Here is a 21,202-nt window from a genome sequence, read left to right as displayed (position 1 = left end):
TTCCAAAGCTTTCCCTTTGGAAAATTAGTGAAGAAACTGGAATCACATCTTCTACAAACAAAAGCTGTTTCTAATAAGGAGCTGGGGCAATGAAAGTGACATGTGGAATCAGCAGCTCTCAGTGAAGCTATGCTTTTTCAATAAATCATTTATTCTTTCAAATGCTCTAGCACAGTTTTTCTGAATTACTAGTAAATAAAAAAAAAAAGCTAATAGTTTCATTCTCAGGCAATAAAAGAAAAATTAAACCAGTGCTTATGCTTCTTATTTAAAAATCCTGTTGCTAAGAAATCCGTGTAGCATGATATGACCTTCTCCAGACAATGGAGTCTGAAATTGTACTCCTACTACTAGGAAGCCTGTTTCAAAGAGGATAATTTCCTTGTAATGCTCTGTTTCAAGACTTGAAATAATCCACCAATTCTCTACCCTAGCAGTGAGGATAGGATATTAGAGGATCTAGGCTCAAATCCTTGTGTGAATCAGCAGTAGAGTGAATTGGAGTGTAGATTTTTTTTTTTCTCTAGGGAGGCTATTTTGAGCACCAGACCAGAGGTTCACTCTGTTTTGTGAATCCTAAGATTTGTTTCTTGTACTGATAGAATTATGGAATAGTTAGAGTTGGAAGGGACCTTCAAAGGTCATCGAGTCCAACCCCTCTGCAAGGAGCAGTGACATCTCCAACCAGATCAGGTTTCTCAGAGCCCCATCCAACCTGGCCTTGAATGTTTCCAGGAATGGGGCATCCATCACCTCTCTGGGCAACCCGTTCAGTGTTTCACCACCTTCATTGTAAAAAATGTATTCCTTAATGATTGGAACTGCTTCAAAAAAAAAAAAAAGACTGATAGTAATCCTTCCCAACACTGCCTAGCAGCAGAATAAGCAGGAGCTACTTTTCTGGAGTGACACCTAAAATGTCCTCTCTGAGAAAGTTACCAGGCACAGCGCCCCCAGATTCCCTGCCTCTGAATTACTGGCCAAATGGAGACGTGAAAGCTGCTGATGCAGATTTTCTCTGGAGGTCATGGTGGTTTGGATCTTTTAAAAAGCTAGTCATTTATGTGTTTGTTTTGTTTTGATGTCTTAAACATTCAGTCTAAAATACGATATAAAACCATTTTCTTTTACAGCAGACCTTAACCTTAAATGTGTCATGGAGAAGAAATCAGGAAATAAGTCCACAGCTTCATCTATATCAGTGTCAGCGAACAGTCCCCTTCAGGCAGGAGTGGGCCATGTACTCTAGAGGACAAACATACTTTTAAAGTAATTGCCTCATTCCTTCTCATGATTCCTTCAAGCACCCCAATTCTTGCACTTTCATTCCCGCAAGGGAGTCTGGAGGCTGCACAGGGGGCAAGGGAAGAAAGGATCCTGGTTTGACTGGGGAAATTTTCATGGCAGCCTCTGATTACAGGAGATGTGAGCCAGATATCTAAACAAGAGGTTAAAAAAAAAAAAAGGTATCCTAAAAATAGGGAATTCTTAATTACATTTTGGATTTTAATCAGACATAGGCTCTATAAAATCATACTTTATCCCTGTGTTACAGGACTAAAAATTTCACTGTTTTTTTTTTTTTTTTTTTTAACCAAAGCTGCAATTCTCTAGAATCAGTGACTCAAGGAACAGAACTTTTAACACGGTCACTACCTCAGTTTCACGTGGTTCAGTGCCATTTGTCACTATGTCCACTTAATGATCTCCCACAGCTGCCTCTTGAGCCTTGCCAGCTTGACTCGTCAGTGCAGATAGGAGAAAGATCTTTGGAAACCTATGCATGAAGCTCGGGCAGAAGGACTTCAGAGAGAAGAAACAGTGGAAAGCTGTGAATACAGAAATGGAAAATTTTTCTCTCAAAACTTACTCTTTTGATCACGCTGACTGACTTAACTTTTGCAGTTTTCTGATAATGTAGATGCAATGATTTGTCTTTTCTTGCTTACCTTCCCAGAGGTAGTTGATGACACAAATGAGTTCGTGGCATTGTTTGTTTGGTTTTTTTTCATATTGACTATTGCGATCAGGTCCTCCTACAGCCTACAGGGCTCCTACAGCCCTTGACCAGGTGGTGCTTCTCCCTCTGCATCACAAGGTCATGGAGTTGTGTTCTCAGTTGCTGCTGAATTGTGAGCAGATGCAAACAGTGTAGAAAGGGAAGTGATGTGATATGATCATACAAACAAATGGGACACAGGTTAGTAGATTACAGCCAAAGTGGCTATGAATGGCATTCTTTACTTAGAAAGGTATATTAGCCTTTGACACATGGATGGTCTTTTCCACTTTAAAAAAAAAAAAAAAGTAAAAAGAAAAAGCCCTTTTACAGTATTGTAATTGCGGAAAAACTGCCTGTTTAGGGAGAATTCTTAGAGATCTGAAAAACCTGTGCAGGCGCTTCAGCCATAGTTGTTATCAGTTTTACTCTCAGATACACGAAAAGGCTTTTGTTGAGACAAATATTTGGCCAAGTAACAAAACAACTGTATTTGTCAGTTGTCATGTCACCAATACAATAACGATTTCATAAGGAAGGAGAAAAAGGAAGTCAAATAATAGAAGATAGAGGATCAGAATAAAAAAAAAGATTAGGGAGGGAAAAGAAGAGGACAAATTTGGGATGGAGGGTATAAAAAAAAAAAAGAAGGAAAATAAGACTAATGTGGAAAAGAAGGAATGTTGAGAGATGCCTTTTTGGGCATCCCTTTACATGAGAGCAAAAGGAGGGGGAAGGAGACACAAAGAGTTCAGACGCATTTTGGGAGGAAAGCTGAAAGCCTGGAAGCTTGGAAACTACCATTTCACAATGCCTCTTGCAGCAGTGCTGTGGACTTTCCTAAAACCTGACGCTTAAAATGCCTCAGCCTAGGCTAACTTTACTTTTGGGAGCTGGCAGGACAGCAACAGCTAATAGTAAGTATTTAATATTTGTAATGCTGTCTAAAGTACAGTGATTAATGCGTAATCCAACATTTGAGTCCTGTCCAAACACAAAGAAACTGTGCCGATGTGAAAATAACACCCATGAGCTTTTTTCAGATCACACATTACTATATTTTTTTGCACTGTTTCATGCTGATGTGGAGCTGTCTTTTAGAATGAATTCCAGAAGGAATATGTTAATACACCACAACCATGAATTTCGTTAAAGATTTGCTGGAAACCACATGAAGAAGCAATGTCAGCTGGCAAATCAACTCTGCAGTGTTCTCAGGCTTAACCTTTATCCTCTAAACCATATGCTTCTCCATGTGCTTAGTTTCACCAGTTAATGTTTCAGATGCTGGTTGATATAAGATCCATGGTCTACTAATTTTCAGTGGCCCTCTAACTTACTGAGTTTTTCAAAAGTGCTATGGCCCCTTAAATACTTTCAGGTGCCGAATCATGGCTCAGATGTACTACAAGCTCAAAAGCAAAGTTTTGCTTCTTGCTAGCCTCCACTTAACATCACACAGTGAAAAAGTCCTCATTTTTACCAGGAATACCAGAAAAAAAGATTGCCCATGCTCAAGGAGAAAAGTCAACATTGGATGGTTATAGAAACAATGTTTAAAGAAATCCTAAGTACCGTCTCAGTATTGGTTAATCATAAAATCTTTGACACCTCCACTCTTGTAAATGGAATGGACAGGTAGAAAACTGGATACTTAATCTTGACTAATATGGACTAAATGAAAATGTAGATTCAGATTGCAGAATATCAGAAATCCAACTTGCAAGATTTTTTTTTACTGGAGAACAAGTTACCTTCCCAGATAAACATTTTTCAGGCTTTTTTTTTTCTTTTTCTTTTTTTCTTTTTTTCTTTTTTTAATGGCAGATAAACATCCGATCTTACGTCCTTTGGAGTTCCAGGAATCTAAGAAGGAATTGTTTATTATATGGATAGATCGGTTTACTTTGGCCCCAAATGGATTCTGGTCAACAAATCAACAGTGAAAACAGCAGCATTGTTTGGAAATGGCCAAGACAGCAATAGCAACAAAACTCAGCTATTCCCTCACCCTGAACTATGCAGTCAGTGGAGGAGTCATTCCCAGACAGTGAGGGTGACCGTATGGGCTCCTATTAAAAAAATGAAGGAAAAAGAAATGGGTAAAAGGAAAATGGTGTGAATTTCCCTAAGTCCTTTTCTACTTTAACAATATCAGAACACTGCAAAAAGAGATTAATGTTGAGGGCTGAATTTCAGTGATAAACAGGAGGGAAAGTTGAGAAGAAAGGACTCAACAGCTCTCTTATCAGACCCCTCTACCTACAGTATTGCTTTTTGGCTCAACCTTAACACAACAGCATTTTTACTTCAGTACATATTCTAGTTAAGGAAAAAAAAAAGTTGTTCTGTATCATGCATTCCCTCTGCACATCTACACATCTTCTTGCCAGAATCCCACAGTGGTAGTGTCATTCCTTGTATCAATATCACATAATTGAGTGATATGTATGCTTATTTCAGTATGTTGTTTTCCAACTAAATATATGTGTAGCATAACATACTGCATACACATAAGACACCGGCTAGAGGAAGAGGCACAAGAGTGAATAAAAGATATTATGAAATGAAGACATTTATGAACCTGGTTTTAGTTAGAGAAAAAATGAAGCTTTAACCATAATCAATGCTTCAAGCTATTCCGGAAATAATCCAAGAGAAGTGAAATGAGATGAGGCACATGAAAGCTTCTGAGTTTGTAATAGTAACAGCTGGGCAAAGGGGGTTGTTATTCAAATATGTCTGTTTTAAATAGCATTTTCAATTCAAGCATACATCTCTGTCCATTAAAACAAAAAAAAAATTCCAAGGCGAAGCACACAGGACAAACACCATATGATCTTCAATAAACAGCCTTATAATCAAACACCATGCAATTAGTGCAAGAATTAAATGCCAAAAATATGTTGTGATTCCATGAAATGTACCCTTAAGGATTTGTGAAAAAGAATAGATATTCTAGGACCTGTGCCCATTTATCCCATTCTGTTCCACACGAAAGAAATTGTATTAAATCAACTGAATATCTGGAAAGAATTAAATCATCATGTCTCATTGGCAAGCCTAAAGGAAAAATTCACAAGAAAGCACAGTTTTATGTAATAAAATTTCTCATGTTTCATGGAGTAAAAGGGAAAAAAATAACTGCCAAAGGGAAAGTTTTTGTTGCCTTTGGTTATTCTTCTTCTCAGACAATATATTATGGAGTTCTCCTCTGCTCCCTTTTGTTATCTTTATTCAATGATCTAAAGTTGCAGACATGGTACCCAGAGTTATTTAAATGAAACCATTTTAAACTCTATCGCAGAAAATCCTGCAGGAACAAACTTTCCTCTCTAGCAGCTTATACAGTGACAGTCATTGGCACTATACAGTAGCAACCAAAACAGACTAGTCACCTCAGCAGGATTATTTTTAATGATAGAAATGTCTGGCTTTTTTACTGCCCTTGAGTTGTGTTTAATGGAGCATGTGGGCCAAAATCTGCCTTTGTTAATGGTGTTTCAGAGGTGTAAATGAAAGCAAAGGCTTTCTCCAGCAGACCAAGCTCACCATAGGCTCCAAATATTCTACCCCAGAGATGGCTTTAGTTCAGTAGTGGAGTTTTACAAGTCAGGCTGCATTGTTCCCTAATCTATATTTAATTTTGGCATATCATGCTTGTGTATTAGGTATTATTAAACCACTATAAAATGTTCAAGTTTCAACTTTCATTTAATCTGCACTCTGGTGTGAAAATTTGATTATTTTCACCAGCTGAGACTGTGTCCCTCAGACTTTACTGAGAAGAAGACATAATCTATGAATATGAGATTACAAATGAGATGTGCACTTACATGTCTACATAACAGAGATGAACTGAATTTTCTGGTTTCCTTCTAGAAAATGATTGTGTGAACAACTGGTGGTTCAGCAAAATCCTTCCTGAGTGTCCTCTTACATCTCAGGTCATTCTTCAGTAGGTCTTAGTCCTTCCTTCAATCTCTTCCATGCCCTGGTGATCTCCTATTGCTCATTTTCATTAGACAAGTCAATTTATTCACACAACTTGATATTTAACCTCTGTGGTGAGGATCCTTCAATCTCCTGCTGAAGGCTATATTAAAGAAACTAGAATTTGGAATCAGAAAACATTGGGCTTACTCTTTTTTTCTTCTGTAATTCTCCACAATGCTATCTATATGTCTTCCTTACTGCTATTAATTTCTCCCCCACTCATCTTTTGGACCTCTCCTTCCTCCTGTGGTCTGAATTTTGTTGCTACACGCTATACTCTTTCCTATGCCTGAACTATTATTTCTGTGCATGGCTTTTGTCAGTATTTTTACAAAGCTCAGTTATTAGAATCTCTTCCTTCTGATCTTTGGTAGAGCAATTCCTATTGGTTTTTTTCTCTCTCTCTTCAGACCTGATCATTCAGACACACTTCCTACATTAAAACCACACAGTTTCAAGTAATCTCCTTTGCCTATTGTTTTGACCACATCAGGCTATATCTGAAAATTTCCACTTACTGCCTTTCCCCAGCTGATTAAATTTGAGCTTCTAATCTTCACATAGGACTTGTTTATTTGGAGAAAAAAATCTAATTTACTTGTTATCATGTAATTAAATTCATACAGTTCTATGATTTTACACTAAAACTATCATGGGCTTTTCACTATCACTGGACAATTGCTCCAGAATCTATTGCTCTCACTGTTAGAAAACTTCAAAGTTCCCATCTGAATTTATATGTGACTGATTTTGGCCCTTTTACCCTTTTGCTGTGATGCCAGAAGATTTCTGCCCCCACTCTCATCACCCTCCGCCCCCACCCCTGGTTACTTACAGTGAACCAACTGACTACCAAAAGGAATCAGCAAAATAACTGTGGGCATCTGGGCAAACAGCACTATAATTATCACATTGCTCATCAAAAGACAGAAACAGAAAGAAAGCACCATTTACACAACAAAATTTAACACTGTTTCTCTTGTGCTTGGATGGAGAGTTTTCCTGTGCACTAGAGCTGGAGTAATTCCCTCAGTCTAAAACTGGATGAATCTGGATTAAGCTGGGTTTCCTGACTTCAGGAAACTTGCACAAGCTGAAACCTCCCTGTGAGTGATTCTGTCATGTGTTCATCAGCACAACTCTTTGTGTCAGGACATTAGCAATTTTGAAATGGCACTGAGACACACTTCTGTAGTTACTTTGAACCCTAAAACCTTCCTTTTCCCTCCTGTGTCTCATCCAGTCCTTGTGTGTTTTCCCAACACTTGCTTAGATCTGGTGCTTTAGTTTTGGTTTGTCTCTTCTGAATGATATGCAGTAGATAAATTCCACTTAACAAAGAATTCTGCATGTATTTTAGCTATATTGGCTGTGCTAGATAAAAGGTCTTTCATCAGCTAATTCTGATCCTGTTTCTGTTAAGGGCAGCACAGAGATGACAGAGCTCACACAACAGACACCACATAGTAACTTCTTGCAGATGGTGAGCTGAGAAAACACTGATTACAGTTTAATTTTAAGCAGTGAGAGTCAATGACATCTTGTGCAGGCAGTGAAGCAAAACAAACAAACTTCCCCTAAAAGACAATCCTGCAAATCAGAAGTTTTAAGGCCATTTCATGACACTGTATGGAGGTTTTGTAGAGCTACCAGGATCTATCTGTGTGTGTTTGTATGCGTGTGTGCATAAATTAGAAAAATACTTTTGGGAAATGCCACATACATTTAAAATAGAAACTGAAAAGTAAAGTTTTAATACTTCAATTCAAACAAAACCAATCACAAAGTATTAATTTAGGTATTTTTCTTGGATATTTGCCTTTAAATATATGACTAGTGTCTGACCGTTAAAATGATAGAGAAATTCATAGAATCATAGAATCACAGAATCTTTAAGGTTGGAAAAGATCTCCAAGATCATCAAGTCCAACCGTCAACCTAACACCACTATGCCTACTAAACCATGTTCTGAAGTGCCATGTATACACGTTTTTTTTAACATCTCCAGGGATGGTGACTCTACCAGTTCCTTGGGCAGCCTGTTGCAGTGCCTGACCACTCTTTCAGTAAAGAAGTGTTTCCTAATATCCAACCTACACCTCCCCCGCTGCAACGTGAGGCCCTTTCCTCTCGTCCTATCGCTAGTTACTTGGGAGAAGAGACCAATGCCTGCCTCACTACAACCTCCTTTCAGGTAGTTGTAGAGAGCAATGAGGTCTCCCGTCAGCCTCCTCTTCTCCAGACTAAACAAGCCCAGTTACCTCAGCCACTCCTTGTAAGACTTCTTCTCCAGACTCATCACCAGCTTTGTTGCCCCTCTCTGGACACGCTTCAGCAACTCAACATCCTGCTTGTACTGAGGGGCCCAAAACTGAACACAGTATTCGAGATGCGGCTAAACCAGTGCTGAGTATATCATTCTTCAACCAATGACAGTTTCCTTTATTGCCATGCTTGTAGCAATCCGCACTTCTGCTGAACTGCTATTCGGGCTGATATTTTTTTGCAAGATAAGATTTTTTAAAATACGTTTTCCAAATATTTAATTGATAGAGATGGAAGTCTGGCTGACATTGTATTTCATTCTTGTTTACAGCCACATTATTTTATAGATAATGGATAAATAACCATGGTAATTCTAACAGCTAAAGAAAATTAATATTTTTCCTTAACGTTTATGAGAAAAATCTAGATTCCCACATTCTTTGTGCATTAGTGTCTCAAAGGACATGTTCCCAAGTCTACTCAGAAACAAAACAGTTTAAAGCAGAAATTCAAAACAAATAAACAGAAATATTGGCTGAAGGGTGGTGTGTCTCTTATTTACAGTGCCAGAGGTCCTGGAGTCAGGCTGCGGTTGGCCATGGCACAGGCCAGCTATGTCTGTCTCGCTCTGTGTGACTGGCTCAGTCACTTCTGCCCTGCCTTCCCTGACCTCAGCATCCACCTCCAATGCTCCCTGCGGAGCACCACTGTTCCTCCTGTATCTCTCAACTGTGCCAGTCAAAGCTGGCTGGCTGCTGTCAGCTGCAACCAGACATCCAAAAGCTGTCAAGAGACTGCTGTGTTGTATTCAGGGTTGGGTCACCTAACATGATCCAAAATCTCTCAGAATCTCTGCTGGGAAATGTATCTTTGATTTTAGCCTGGCCGCTTCCCCATGAGATGACCTAGTGCTTGTGTGGATGTAGCCACTGTATCACTCAAGCCACCTGCATGCATCTGTGAAGCAGGGTAGTCTGTTCTCTGCCACATGAACTAACCTGTGAATGCTGTCTTTTGCTAGGAGGAGCAGTAAGGAGGGCTACTGAAGTGGGTGTACCTTCTCCCTTCCTCCTCTTCCCGTTCCCTGGTGCCAGGAGTCATCCTGTGGGCCATGGTGGTGAAGCTGCTCCCCTCCTCTACAGCTTGCCTAAAACTCTTGCTGCTGTTCCTGCCACTGCGTAGCAAGCCTGGATCATGGCCTTTTTTTTTTTTTGTATTAAATATTTCAAAGTTAGAAACTGCTAGTTAATAAAGAGGAAAACTTCCTATAGAATGGAAATTGTTACAAAAAAAAAAAAAACCACAACCAAAACTTTTGCTAAAAAAAAAAAACCCTTAACAACTTATTCAATGAAAATGTATGTAATTTCAGAAAATCATTTCCATATTATTAGAGTAACGGGAAGAAAACAAATTGTAGACAGCCAGCTGGACTGGCAATAGCAATCCTGCTGAAGTTCAGCTCAGCGCCAGATACAGTGACAGATCTATTTTGCCACAATCACTTTCAACCTGCAGCTCTATTTCACAATGTATGTACTTCAACTGAATTCATTAGAAAAATAATCCGTCTTGCAGTATATTTTAAAAACACTAGAAGTAGGACTACAATTTTAATATTTTATAAAATTGTATGAAATATGTTTCAATACTATATATATTATGCTCCTAACTTTTGTAATGTGAAAACAATTTAAAAAAAAAAGTCAAAATAAGTTTTAAGATTAAAATCTATTCTTTTTTTTGTTTGAAAACATGTCTGAAAAGACAGTTGGAGGAGAAAAAAAGGAGCTGTTTTACTGTGTGTATTCCAGCTTTTTAATAACCATTTTTCCAGTTTTCTTATTCCAGAGTTAGACACTCTTATATTCAATCCTTGATTCCAAAAGAGATTAAGAGAATGAACATATGTCCCAAACATCAGATCAGGGCAATGTAGGTTAATGTCAGTAGAGCTTCCCTTGAGATCAATGCCCTCAGAGCCACTAACCTGGCTGCTGCTAGAAGAAACAATCAAAAGGAGACAATGCATAAATGTAATTGAAGGACGCAACTGATATTATGATAACATGAATGCCAACTACATGTCTGACACACTGGTGTCTGAGCAAAGCATGATAATGACTGGTTTATACACCTCACTAACAATTCCCAGATTATGTTCTGCAGGTCAGAGTAATTATAACTTCTTTGAATCACTGCAGGTGAAAATTACTTGCTAGTGAGGTCTACTGATGTTGTAAAATTTAAGGTGCTAGAAATTATTAATATTCATGCATTTTGTAATAAATTCAGTGAAATCAGAGATCATTTTTATGTTACAACTGTAGGATTACATGAAGGCATTCAAATGTGAACAATCGTGCTATCATAGAATCATAGAATGGTTAGGGTTGGACCTTCAAAGGTCATCTAGTCCAACCCCCCTGCAAGGAGCAGGGACATCCCCGACTAGATCCTCTTTACAAGCAATTTTTTAACATTTTAGAAGCATATGAGAGGGTATAAAACACTGCAATACATGCAGTGCAAAAGGTAAACCTAAGAACACACATAAAATTTCATATTCAAACATCATAAGAAACTGGGTAAAAGTTATGCTAATGAGAAAAACAACCTTAATTCATGACATCAATTTCAAATTTAATAAGGATATTGAGGACGTTATGACCCTTATTATGCTACACAAAATCTTTTTCAGTCTCTATCCATGAAATAAGTGTACTATAATAGTCCTCACCATTTCTTTTGAATAAATGGATATGTCAACATACAATATACAATACAAAGCCCATGCTGTAGTGAATTCCAAATCCTTGTCTTATTGAACCTTGTTTCTGGTTTATTTTTCCATCCCAAGCAAAACACCATACATCTTCTGGCAATAAATATGATAACCCAGCTCTGAACTGTACTTGTTTAACTAAGCAAAAACACTCTGAATTTTTCCATCTCTGGGGCCAGGAACTGCATTTTCCTGAAAGAGTCTAACACCAGCAGTCCACAGCCTGGGCTGGAACAGCAGACAATAGCTCTGGATGTTAATAAAAACCATTCTGTGACACCACATGCTTGCATACTCAGCAGTGCTCTCTTATGTTCAACTATGATTAAAGAAAGAACAGAGATTTCTTTCCCAACTCCTTCTCAAAACTGATGCAAATTATACCTCTTATATGGCCAACTGTAAATTTTGTTTTAGAAGAATGGCAGTCTGTCTAATGTGAGTGGAATATAACCCAAGTATGTGAGTCTGAAGCTCTGGCTACGGTCTTTGGCCTCAGTGAGAATTCCTCAGACTGCCTTCATTAACGAGCTGCAGTATAACCTGCATATATCTGTGTGTGTGCACGCAGCTGATAGACAAATAAAGCAAAAAATGCAGATTTTTTTTTTTTGTCACCCAATTAATTCCAAAAAGAATGGAAGGATTAGTAACAAGGTAGAAAAAAACCTGACCTGTTATTTCTCCAGACAAATCTTCAGAAAATACATATCTCCATCTTTCCTCTGCACATTTACATGGAACAAGAAATAATGTTTTCTTAAGAACCAATATCTATTTAGATTAAATTTCAGTGCTACCCGCCAGTTGTGTCCAAACCAAAATTACTAAATATAACCAAAATCACTAAATATTCTAAGAAAATTACATTCTCTTGAGACTTTCTAATCAAATAAGAAGAATAAATGCAAGGAATAGGATTTTTTACAAAAGTTACGTCAGACATGTTTTAGCAGAGTTTGAATAATCAGAGTTCTCTGATTTTCCAAGTGCCTTTCTAAGCTAACCATATGGTTTATTTGTATATTATAGATAGCAATAATCTGACAAGCTTTTCATCTGCTTGAAAATTTATAACATACAGAAAGAGTGAAGAGCATGCTGCAATGGATTTAACTTATGGGCTGATCACACAAACAAATGTTAGAGAGGTAAAATTGGAAATATACTTAAGGTCCTTAAGGATAATCTTTGAATTTTACAGGACAGTCATGCCAGCAAGCCTAGCTAAAGATGTTTAAAAGTAACAGTTTTTGGATCATGCTTATAGTTTGCAACAAAGTTTAATAATTTCAGAAGCAGACATTGCAGGTTCTAAATCATCCTTTATAAAAGAAAAGTGGGACCCATCCATTCCTGTTGTTGTAACTAGGGATCTGTTGTTTGATTTTACTGTAAACGTGCACAGTCTCTGTTAAAGCTAGTACTTTACTTTATTCTTAACAACTAAGAAATTCCAGTTATACTGAATGCAATGATGAATCAGAGTCTAAATAGATATGGGCTCTGCACATGCAAGAAAACAGTATTCTGGATGCTCATTTAGGAAAGCATCACAGTTTGGTAGACCAGATTGCATGAAAATACTCTGAGAATTTACTGTTAGCAATCAATATTAACCAGATCCAGCATACATATGACAAATTTTAAATAGACATGTTATTTTTTTCTGGAATATATATGTTTTTTAAAAAGCTGATCAGGCAGTATGGAAGAGCAAAAATTAATATTTGTATGAGGAAAAAGTCTTATACTACAAGATGTGAGACTTTAATCTGCCTATATCAACCATGGAACCAAGAGGTGACAATAAAACAACTTTAAAGGAAAAGAATAACAGCTTCTAAGGGTATGTGATTTGAACCAAAAAATCAAGCAAACTGACCTAAGAAAAACCACTTGAGTTGATTTTGAAATCACAAAAAAAAAGCCATGATGGGTTTTTAGTTATCTCTGTGACTCATCAAAAAGCTTTTTTTTTTCCTTCCTTGCATTCTCTGTTTATGTAGAAATAATTAAACCTAAACAAGACTTTACTAGTGAAAACAGTTGTAGCTATCTCCCATTTTTGTTTAACTCTTTTTTTTCTTCCTGCTTATGATGATTTGCACAAGGGATGGAACTGTTGGAACACTCTAAATCCTTCTTTTGTATTTTGTTTAACTTTGATGTCCAAAATGGAAATGCTAATCCCTTCTGCAGACACATGATTTCCTTCCTTTCTCCTTCTCTCTGAGACATTCGTTTTTCTGTTCTCTAGCCTTTGTTCCCTAGTCCTAGTGAGGTTCATATGATGCACTTCTTTTCCCAGGGTTCTAAAGTGAACAAGGTTCCACAATCAGCAATTCATGAAATGCAAGTGATACTGAGACAGGCAAGGGATGTATCAAAACAACTTCCTACCTCTCTGTCCTTTCACTAGGCCTTTAGAACAAACAAACAAATAGTAAGAACAGAGGAGGTGTTTAGTATCTCAGAAGGAAAACACTCTAAAATATTGGCCTGAATTTTAGCCCTGAAATTGATTGTAGCTAACTTCAACAATTCCAGGATTTGACATAATGGTTTCTCATTGCTCAATATAACTCTGACCACATATTTAAAATTGGAAAAATAGATAATGATTCAGTAAATAATAGAACAAGCCAAGAAAAATATTTGTTTGGACATGAAGCAGACCCTGTAGTACAGTATATAACATTCACAAAAATGTTGCAGAGTTCTACTATTAAAGGCCTGAGGGAAGTAGGATATCAAAGAAGACGGATCCACGTGCAAAAAAAAAAGGAAACATCTTTGCTACGTGCCTTAGTAAAGTTCTTCCAGTGGATGTAGTTTGGAGTGCTAAATACTACTTTTATTTAGAAAACTAAAAACTATCCAATCGGATCAGGTACATATATGCAGGTAGAGGGAATTGGTTTAAAAAGAATATTTTAAATTCTAAAATAAAATGTTCACAGGTTTACAATAATAGATGTCTTTCCAAATATTTTAGAATGTCTGTAGAAGGAGTTACAGCTACAGGTCTCCTCTCTACAGTAAAGTCAAAGAAAACAAGCATTCATTGTGGGCATTGTATTAATAAAGGCTACATGTGTGCCACCAAGTAATCTGAAACGTGACCTAAATAGATAACAGTTTATAGTCGTTTAAAAAGGAGCAAAAATTTCAAAGATGAAATAGTATATACAAATCAGTAATAAAAGTGACATGATATATGACACTTTATTACTTCAAGTATAAATTCTCTCCTAGTACACAAGCAAGAAACTACATACCACACAAGGCTTTCAGGGAAAAAAAAAATAATCCTTGCATAGGTTTAAAAATACAAGGAATCTGCTAAAAATATCAATTTTAAAGTTTAAGACCAATGTTTTCTATACGCACCAAGGTGACATTGTCATAACAACATTATTTGGAATAGACGGCTTTTGCCCCTGCCTGGTGAGCCTATCCGATACTCTTTCGTTTACACCCAGTACTTTACACCACTTCAACGTGACTATTTTTTGCAGCCTTCTTTTGTAAGTGCTCCATATTCCCTTCCTCATACTAACATTAATGTTAACAAGAAAATACTAACATTAACATGTTAATATTACCTGTGTTTTGGTCATGAGACAACATATCTTGAGACATGAATACTTATGGACCTCCTACATATGTGCAAAACACAATTTTCCTCATCATATAATGAAAGTGACCCCATTTTGTTCATCTGGTGGATGCCCTTCTGGTCACAGAATGTGGAAAACAGTTGTAGGAAATTCAATGTGTTTTTTTAAGAGACTGTGCAGCCCAAGCAGCTGAACTTATTGTCACCAGTAATGGAACACTTATATATTTTCTCTCCCTTATGTAGACTTGTCCCTGGCCCAGGAGAAGGTGATCTTTCATTTTGTTACTATTGTTTTATATGAAAATACAACAACATCTTGAGTTATTGCTCTTACTCTATAGTTTCAGATCAGGAGGATCTTTTAGCCACGTGTCAAGTAGAAACAATCAAATGAATTACTCTGAGACTCCTCTGTTACTCCTTCCAAAGCTGTATATTCTCTTACCCTCCTTGTTAAAAATCAGCACTAGAACTTTCCAGAGCCGATCCAGCAGATTAAAGCCCTGTACTTCTGTTCAGGTTGGCAAACTGAGGTGCCAAGAAGGAAACTTGGTACTATAAACAAACTCTTTCGGAGGGTCAAAGAGGGTTTTTGATTTTATGGCAAAGCTAGTATTTTTCCCACACATTCTTTCTTATCACAAGTTGCTGGGGATGAATCTTTGAGGCCAAAAGAAAACAAAGCAAAGAAAAAATTATACTTATGTCAAGTGGATGCCTACAGTTCGAATCAAAGGCTCAGTGCTTTATAATCAAGATTTTGGAAAAACAAGAATAGGACAACCCTGAGGCTTTGGCACTGAGTTCAAGAACACAGTTAGGAGTCATTGCACCTCCAAGAACTAGGAGAACTGAAATGGAAACAAAGCTCTCTCAAAAAAACAAGGGAATAAATTAATTCATTTAGCATTGCCAGCAATTATACAATGGGAATGCATTTTAGTTAGGAATGTGTTAGGCAATGACCGCAGCTGGATATACTTCCAGCCAAAGTCATGCTCCAAAACCCACTGCATGCGACGGAACTCTCCATTAACTTTAGTGAGCTTTTAATTAAGCCCAAGTTAGTAAGTCAGACAGCAAGATTTAGAGATAACTGAGGAAGTCTGCAAGACAACAACTTAAACTGCACAGGGACAGAGAATCTGGAAAAAAACCCAACTGTCAGTGAAGGGACTAATTAGAGGACATGAAAACCTCACTCCCAAATGTCATTAAATCAGACTCAGGAATTCTTTATCTTCTATGATAACAGGATTCAGAAAACACAAGGCAGTGATCTGAATCAGTTCCTAGCTAAAGGACAGATTATTTGTGAGCTTTTTTAAAGCTTGTCTTTCTGCTTAGCACACCACAGGGGCTATAAGTAGTCTTTCTTTTGCTTTTAATGGCATAATATTCTCAAACTGCTTAAATGTTGCATCTCTTGAGTTTCTAGCTAGTCCAGGGTTGCTAGCATCAGGACTTCTAGCATCCAAGCTTGAACAAAATGCCAAACATGAACTCCAGTGTAAACTAAGGCATGTTCCCTACAGATACACCAATGAATCTCCATGCTTATTTAAAGCATAAATTGAGACAAACAAAACTCTTTTCTTTGCTTGACTAGCAAAACTTATGCTCCATACAACACATCATGCCAATAAGCTTGTAAAATACTTTGTATAAAATATATCCTTTTTCAGATAAGTTTCCATAGCTGTAATAAAAAATAGAAGCAATTTCAAGGTTTAAAAGTTAACATTTGCCTTCAATTTATTTTACTTGCTTAGTGTTTCTGGATATTCTGGTTTTGTTTAGTGAGGGAAGGCTACAGTGGTAGCTTCTTTGGGAAGCCTCTAGAAGAAGTTTCCCCTTTGTCTGATGGACTTGGCCGGGCCTAGGGCAGACCCGCTGCTGGCCAGGGCTGAGCCAATTGGTGACAGCATGTTCCCTGATAACGCCTCTGCGATAACATATTTAAGAAGGGGAAAAACAGGAAAAAAAAAAAGAAAAAAGAAGAGAAGATGTGAAGGAGCTGAGAGGGGGCTGAGAGGCGGAGGCGCGAGCCTTGTGGGCCTTGCAGGCCTCACCCTCTGGCCTCCCACTGGGCCCAATTTGGCCCAGCCCGGCTGCAAGAAGTGGAAAGGAGATGAGATGTGAAGAGAACCTGAGAGGCGTCTGCCTGCCTGTTGTGAAGAATTTCTTGTGAGAGGAACAGCTGCAGATGCCAAGGTTGGTGAAGAATGAGGGGGAGGAGTAATGCTGCTCCTGGCCAGAATTCCCCTGCAGCCTGCAGTAATGACCATGGTGGAGCAGGTTGTCCCCCTGCAGCCCATGGAGACCCACGGAGGAGCAGAGATCTGCCTGCAGCCCATGGAGGACCCCACATAGGGGCAGGTGGATGCCTGAAGGAGGCTGTGGCCCATGAAGGGCCTGCTGGGGCAGCCGTTCTGGAGGGACTGCACCCCATGGAAGAAATGACCCATGCCAGAGCAGTTTCACAAAGGACTGTGGCCCGTGGGAGGGACCCCAGGATGGAGCAGGGGAAGAATGTGAGGAGTTCTTCCCCCTATGATGAAGCAGTCGCATAAAACGTGTGATGAACTGACCGTAACCCCCATTCCCTCTTCCCCCCTGTGCTGCTTGGGGGCGGAAGGTAGTAGAGATAATGTTAAGCCTGGGAAGAGGGAGGGGTGCGGGAGGTTATCTTGTTCTCGTTCTCATCATCCTGCTTTTAGTAATGTAATAAATAAATACTTTTTCCCAAGTTGAGTCTGTTTTGCTTGTAACAGTAAGGATTTCTCCCTGTCCTTATCTCGAACCTCGAGTCTTTTTTCTTATCTTATCTCTCCCTATTCTCTCGGAGGGTGGGGGGACTGAGAGAGAGAGACTGCGTAGTCTGGTCCCTATTGGGGCTGAACTACGACACTGGAAAACAAGACCAGCAAACCATATTGTAGTCTGACAGGAAAACAGTAAGACACTAAAAGCAAGTTCAAATTAAGATCCAGATCCAAAGTAGTTTGAACTTCATTGCTCTTAATAAAAAAAAAAAAAAAAAAGGCAAATCTACAGACAAAAGATAGAAAATTTTTAGGCCCCTGGTCACAGTATGTCTAAATCAACTTAGTTGTGTAAGAATTAAGAAAAAAACATTAATATAGGTATGAAGAATTTGTTGCAGATAAGAATTTTGCTTCAATAAAGCATATAAGATTGGAGTATTTTGTACAAGTGAAATCAATGAACACTAGGCTTGTCTAGAGGGAATATGTTTTGTAAATGAAGAAGACATGTTGGAAGTGAGGATTTAGTAGAGTAAATCTTAATAACCAAGCACAGCAACAAATAAAATACTTAAAAGTGAAATATTGTTAATTACTTCAACTTGTGAAGCAGCATAAAAATTACAAGCAGCACTAAGAAGGTGAAATGATGCATTTTACTGCAGAAGATGTAGCTATTTGCTTTGTTTCCAGGAAGAAGCATACACAGGCATTGAAAGCAACCAGATAACTAAGTTAAGGAGTAAACTAAGTCCAAAGTTACTGACCTGAAGAAAAAGAATAGCAACAGGACACAGTACTGTGGTGCTCCTGCTGTACTTATTTCCCTGATTCTTCATGGAAAAAGTTGCTTTTACAATGGAAAGGGATTGTGAATAAGGAAATTAAAAATATCTGATTTAATGATTCAAGGTCCCTATTTTCACAGAAACAAATAATTCTGAACCTTCCTTAGAAATAAGTTTATCATCCAGGAGTGGTCATAATACTGTAAGACACTACAAACTTGACTCAGTTGCCAAAATAGCGTATGGTACCTAATGTCATTTGATTTGTCCTACAATATTCTACCCTCTGCCAACAGAGCTGTTGCTCTTCTACCCTTTGACCTATCTGCCGAACCCTTTCAAATATCTTGGATTCCCTAGGCTAGCACTGTAAGTTTGATGTTGGACATTCAAATTATTGAGAGCTGGCTTAAAATTCTTAACATACTTTCAGTGCCTCATACAAATTTGGTCTCCAAGGATGGTCTTCTTATTGGAAAAAAAAAATTTTGATGTGGAAATTCTATAAAGAAAAGGGTATCAGATTTGCTTAGCATATTGGAATATTCTACATGAATCTTACATTACTCCCTAGATAAGGAATGGATTCTGCCTTTTCCTAACTGCTAATAGAGGACATTGACAGTATTAGGAGGTATATTTCACTGAAGATTTGGAGGAATTATGAAAAAGTTCAGAGGAATGGTTGTATGTTGTAGGAAATACTACTAATAAAAAAAATAAGTACAGAATTAAGTAGGAACTAATAATAAAGAAAATACCATCAATAAGGAAAAGAAATAGCTTGGCTTCTGCTAACATTGTAAAATCTATTTCTGTTGTAATAAATCACATGATACTACAGTGTATGCCTATCATTTGCAGTATATTATAGCAATATATCTATTAAGGAAGTGGTATTTCCCCTTCAGAGGGAAAACATACTGAAAAGAGTAGATCCTATGAGTATTGCCTCATAAGTACTTACAGAAAAGTAAAGGAAAAAAAAAAGTACCTCTAAATACATGCCAGATAATACCCACAGTAGATGGGAATTTATTAAATGTTATTGCATACAATGAGCCCTAAAATAGAAATGTTACATATAGGAAAAATATTAATATTTAATCTAAATTGCTTAAGCTCTGATTTTGGATGTTAGAAAATATGCATTTCTAGATTATCTGGACACCTAAAAGTTGCTTCCAGAGTGCAACCAAGTATGTTATTAGTATATTGGTACCCTGGTAGGAGCAGTAAGAATTTTGAGGAGAAAGGGTAAAAAGCTGTGATGTGAAATAAATACCATTTGCTTACAACAAAACTTTGTTTGACCTTGTTAAAAATCAATTCAGTAAAATCAAATATAAAGGTGTTTGAAAGAAGAAACTCCCTGGGCTGAGGTCTCCAGTTGAGGGTAGAAGCTGTACCACCTCCCACAGCCCCAGAATGCCACTGCCATTGGTCGGGGTCTAATACCACTGGCTCTGCATTCTGAGTAACTCCATCCCACTTGAAAGATTGGAAGCTAAAGGTAAGTTTTGGTACTTCTCTTTTAGAACAGTTAATTAAATTTTTAAAGCTGGAAATATTTTTATAGTATTTGTTTTATTTTATCGTGAATAATACTAATTCAAAGGTTGCAGATTGAGGAGGCTATTTATTTTTCCCTGGATATGTCTTAGTTCCTTCCTGTGAGAGGAGTACATAATCTTCATCAAAATATTTGATCTTACAGCTGCTGCAGATGCCAATATCATTACAGTGTGTTCCAATATATTACACATAAGGGAAGTACAGGGACATACAAACTCTTAAAATTAGTGCAGATACTATAGTTACAGGTAATTTTTTTTTTTTCACAGAGATTGTAATTGTGTTTGCTGATTTTGTGTGTGTGTTTATATATATATATATATACACACAAAATGAAATACTTATCAAACCCTATACTCTTTAAAAACTTTTTGTTTCTAGGCAATGTGAAATGAAACAATTTTGAATAATCAGTAATATTTATTTAGGATTTTTTTTTTTCAGAGGAAAAATTACACCAGATATGGTAGTATTAGATTTTGGGTTAATAGATAACATCCTTTATAGCTGAATCATTTAGGATAAATGACACTCAAAAGAAAAGCAAGACCAAAACCAGTCCTGTCACAAATAGGTAGTAGAAAATATAAAGACAGAACAAAAACAAGTTCCACTACACTTCAGTTTATTTCAAAGATTGATCGCATTTTTATTTTACGTTATATCTTTTTTTTTTGGTAACAAAGTAGAATACCTTTACTAATATTGGAAGCTGACACTGAAAGGTGCATTTCAACTAAGTCTTCTCAAAGACAAATTCAACTGACTCTAGCTTCTTGCAGCAGCAGCTGAAAAGTTTTTTTGAATAAAGTAAATGAGGGAAAAATGAACGCCTTGTGTTGCTGAACATCCCCAGAGGAATTTCATATCCTCATGCCTAAACCAGCTTCATAAAGATCTCTTTTCATGAAGCTAAAATTCAGCTGGTTGCTCAGCACACACATTCAACAAAATGTCTCACTCATTTCTTATACTTAGTATATTTTAAGTAGCTACAGTTTAAAAATGAAATATTTAAATGTGTGCATTATGCATCACATGTGGGGTGCACTTTATTGAATTTATGCACTGCTCATTATCACTGTTTGTGCTTTTGGTGAAATTAATGGGAGCTGTAGATCAATCAAAGTGTAAGCATGCTGAATAGAGTCTTGTGTCAGGCATCTAATATAATAGTGAATACATCACTTACAAGGAATATGGAATGCATAAACACTAATGTTCAAGCCTATCATGATTTTTTTTACTATTTTACTAAAATATGGAACATTTAAACGGGTGATAATTCAATTTTACAATTCTATTCTCCAAGGAGGACAGGTGACTGTACTGTGCTACCATTTCTCAATACTTTAAAAATGGTATTGATTGAGTAATGAAGTGACACAGAGTACTGTCACT

This window comes from Chlamydotis macqueenii, chromosome 1, assembly GCF_036417535.1.
Source record: "Chlamydotis macqueenii isolate bChlMac1 chromosome 1, bChlMac1.mat, whole genome shotgun sequence".
In the NCBI taxonomy this organism is placed as follows: Eukaryota; Metazoa; Chordata; class Aves; order Otidiformes; family Otididae; genus Chlamydotis; species Chlamydotis macqueenii.
Note: the sequence above shows the minus strand (reverse complement) of the source record.